Genomic DNA, 4,376 nt, shown 5'->3' on the forward strand with positions numbered 1-4,376 from the left:
AGCTTATATTTATATATATAAGGGGTCGACTACCTGGTGTTTAGAAAGGTGACTCGTTTTTTGGGGGGAGAGCGGAGGGAAGTGGTCAGTTATCTGTTGATATTGTTGTGGTTTATTTAAACAGGGCCGGAGATGTACCCGGATAGCAAAAAACAAAAACGAGACAATGATGCGGAGGACGCAGAATAGACTAGCCGAGAAAAATCAGTTTTCCTGCGACATTTTGGTTTTGCCAAATACCTGCCTGGGGTCATAAAGAACGATATTTATGATTGGGGAAGAATGTGACTCACCTCTGTGCGTACCGGAAGTGCGTGTATTTACACAATCAGATAGAGCGTGGACGTTGGATCAGGGTGGACATTGTTTGGACGTTTTGTCATATAAGCTTATGTAGAAGGGGCAAAATATTTGTTCAAAAAATAACAACATAACATACATACAACATGATAGCTTGTGTGTGGGAGAAAGTACGTAATATATCAGACGAGTGCATCTTGGCGATTCTTTAGGGGGAGACTTATTTCTTCATTTTGATATATTTGTGACCTTATCACTTTCGCCCATTAAAAGTTGAAATAGATAAGAAATAATAAAGAATAATCCGTTCGACGTTCTTCTGGGATTGTTGTGGTTTATGCATGTTTATCTAAACCTACCTTCTCTCGCTTGATTAATTCGGACTATTGGGTCGCTCAACTATCGTGGTCAACCTTCCCTATTTCGCGAAATGGGCATTTCTAATGTACTGTTTTCTTCACATTCTTTGTTTTCTTTATTATCTCTGTTAATCCACGACAATTTTTACACTCAGCCCCACCCTGCTTTCCCATACTAAAGGTGAACGAGGGCAGCAAGCAGAGGACACGGAAAGACGCACCGAGGAAGGACATTGCATGGAGAGCACTACATACCCTCTACCAGGGCCACAGATTGATTTTTTCATTAGATATTCACAGATATGTCTCTGGCTAATTCACGACACAATTCTCTGCTGGAGAAAAAGGGAGAATAATATAGTTAATCTGCAGTCCTGGTAGAGGGTACGTAGTAGGCAGGAGCATGGAAAGTGCATGTATGAGAAGGGAGAGTGGAAAGTCCTGTGCCTTGTCTGCAGGACTAAGACCACGCATTTATTTACCCTCCCCTCCCCCCCTCCCCCCCCCCCCCCCCCCACCCACCCACCCACCCACCATCCTCTATCTCATCAGATCATCACCACCATTCTGGTGGACACGCTATGATGACAAGACAGGGAAGTACACGACATTGACCATTACTAATACGGGTGACTGGGCACTATTTCCCCGTACTACTAAACACCTGTTGCACACGATATTTCTTCAATGAAAAAGAAGACAGAATAAATATAATAAAATTATCGACCTCAGAAATGCGCGTTCTTTTATTATGCAAAGTTAGCCGTGGCATAATGCTCAAGCATACATTGTATATTGTAAATTTCCTTGAGAATATTACTGCAGCAGGAAAAGCATGTATTTTAACATTAATGAATGGATCACATACAGAGCATTAAATCTGCGTTTTTCACTGATGGGGGGAGGTGGGGGGGAGGCTAAATCAGTCTTACAAATTTATAAAAAAAGAAGGATATAGGAAAGGAAGTTGTGATTGTTTTGCTTATCGAGGTCCTTTTTTATTTCAAAAGTAAAAAACTCCCCACATCCCGTGCATGAAGCTGTGGTGAGCGCGTTTTACTTTTTCCCTGCCTTATCTTTCCTCTAGAAGTAGTCCAAGGACTAATCAACTTGAACTTGTGACCGTTATCAATTACTAATTTCCACGTTGACGTCAAGGTTGGGACACAAGTCACCATTGCCTGGACGTCCATGCCCATATTAGGTTAAGATCAAAGAAATCGGTGCTATAGATTTAAGACAATTAAACATGAGTGAAATCGTGGACACTAAATGATGTCACAGTCGTTTAACTGGCACGCGCACGTTTCGCGATCTTATCCCAGAGACGCACAGGCGTCAGCGCTGTGTCCGAAACCACTTTAAAACTTGTCCGATAAAGGAAAATGTAAATATACACTTAGCTCAAAATTGGTGTCTCATTTGAGATAGGACCTGAGTAGCAGATTTCCGCTTCTATAATTTGATGATAAGTGATGATTTTTTGATAGATTACAGGAAGGAGATGAACGTGTGTGCGGATACGCTTTACGGGTTCTTTGTAGTTTGTTTGTGAGTCATGCAGGCACTGATTCAGTTCTGCCCGGGCAGTTTTATCTATTCACCAGTGGACACAATGCATGACCAGCACGTCTAGACCGTGACGGTCAAGCGTTGAAAGTGGGTCAAAGCGTCGGTGGACTGTCGCTGACTGACCGGTCGCTGAGAGTCACACACTTGTACTTAATTAATGCATTGTCAGTAGACTCTGACTGTATTTTTGGCTAGTCACGTAGAGATAAAGAATTAGTAACAAGCAGATATTATCAGCAATAAAATTCGAATGTGAAGCAAAAATTATCAGAACAAGAAATACAACCCATTGCATATATTGCCTAATGCAAACAGATATTAAACCCTAGCGATGCAGTTCATCTCTCGTGCTTTAACCGTCCTTTTTTTTTACCTAGACTATGATTGTAAATGGCGTCTTTTAAAAATCTAATTTCTTAAATTCAATTCCCGATTAGTTTTGAAATCATTATCTCGCCTTTTAAATAAACAGAATGCGCCCCCATTTTCCAAGCCGGCCTCTACAAAACGTGCACTACCCCCCCCCCCCCCCCCCTCCAATAACGCCCTGCCGTCTGCCTAGAGCAGTTGACCGACATCTGTCTCCCCACCCCCACATTTTGCCCTTAGGTTTTTCACCTTGTTTTCTTCCACCTTCTCTTCCCCATTTCTTTATTTTTTTGATCATGTTGAACCGGAACATACACAACAATACAAGACCGTAACCCGTCCGCGCGCTTTCTTTGCCCTGTGCACACATCACAATAATACTGTTGATGTTTGAGAGGTGAATGGGGGATTCGGTTCAATATCTCGGGTGACGCGGCTATTCTCAAAATACGCCTTCGCAGAATACAGGACGTTTCTTGATATCGGATAAACTGGCGGGCCGGTCCAATTTGTTTGGCCCAATTTTTGGAGTTACACAAGAACGCGCTTGCAGTTGTCGTGAAACGGTTGCAGGACGCGTACGGTGACATTTCTTGGACGCGTTTGGCAAACATACGTACCCCGACGTCTTACGGTTGAGGTGGCACGTTTTGTTGTTAATTCAATGAAGAAAATAAGCGTAGAAAGTATTGACTGAAAAATTTAACGCATGTAAAGATTAAATACTATTGTTGATTGTGGTTAATCTGAAGTTATATGAGCAAAGTTATAAGGTTATTAGTTATGCGGAGGCAGAACAATAATAAAGATGACAACCTTTTATGTCATTTTTTTTCCAAATAAAAAACGGGTGTAGCCAGAAATATCAGATAGCCACACAAAATCGACGCACCAACGAGTGTGCAAATGCACGTTTGTGTGCGTGCGAGAGCGATATTTCCGATTTTACCACAGAAAAAAAAACTTACCAGCTGTTTTCCCACAATTACGCAAGGCACGCGGTAACAAGAAAACGCACTAGGCTGTGACCGACTTCCTAAAGCCCGTTCTTGACAAAAGACAAAAATAAGGACAGCGAATTTCATAAAATGTGTCACGGGCGGCTCTTCTTTAAACAACATTGTGGTTGTAACAAAACTGATAATTATCAATACCAAGATCGAGGCAGAAAATTACCTTTTTGAATAAATAACCAAGTAACAAGTATACTTTTACAGGAACGGAACGTCTGCAACCAATCAGGCGTTATAATATAAGAATTTTCGGTTTAATTCTTTTCTTTTCGAGAATAAAAAAGAAACACTGCCATGTCCTTAAAACAGGAGTTTGGGAAAGGCTTTGGCCTTATGGGGCGAGTGAAATAATGCACCTAAAATGACACAAGAAATGTCGTTGAGTGCATTTAAAGGACTAAAGCGCCCATCCTGTTCTAAGTATTATACAGACCGGGTTCTTCACCGCGATAGCAAGGATCCGACTTTGAATAGCCCAGTAAGGTCTTTGTTTATGCAATACCGTGTAACTGTGTGTAATGCAATCATTTTCTTAATGCATTTCAGTTTTTATGTTTAAAATATTTACATTAATTTCATCCCCCCCTTTTATTTCTTACTGTATAACTCATTGCCATCTATCAACGTCGAGTTTCTGCTTAATCTTAGATTTTTTTCATATAATTCACACAATTTACATTTGGTTTGAGACGCAGGATGTATAAATCAATTCATGTAAAAAGCATAGCATTTTGTAACTGAACATCATAATACTATCCAGATA

This window comes from Lingula anatina, chromosome 7 (assembly GCF_051362555.1).
Source record: "Lingula anatina isolate TDL-2025a chromosome 7, LinAna3.0, whole genome shotgun sequence".
Classification (NCBI taxonomy): Eukaryota; Metazoa; Brachiopoda; class Lingulata; order Lingulida; family Lingulidae; genus Lingula; species Lingula anatina.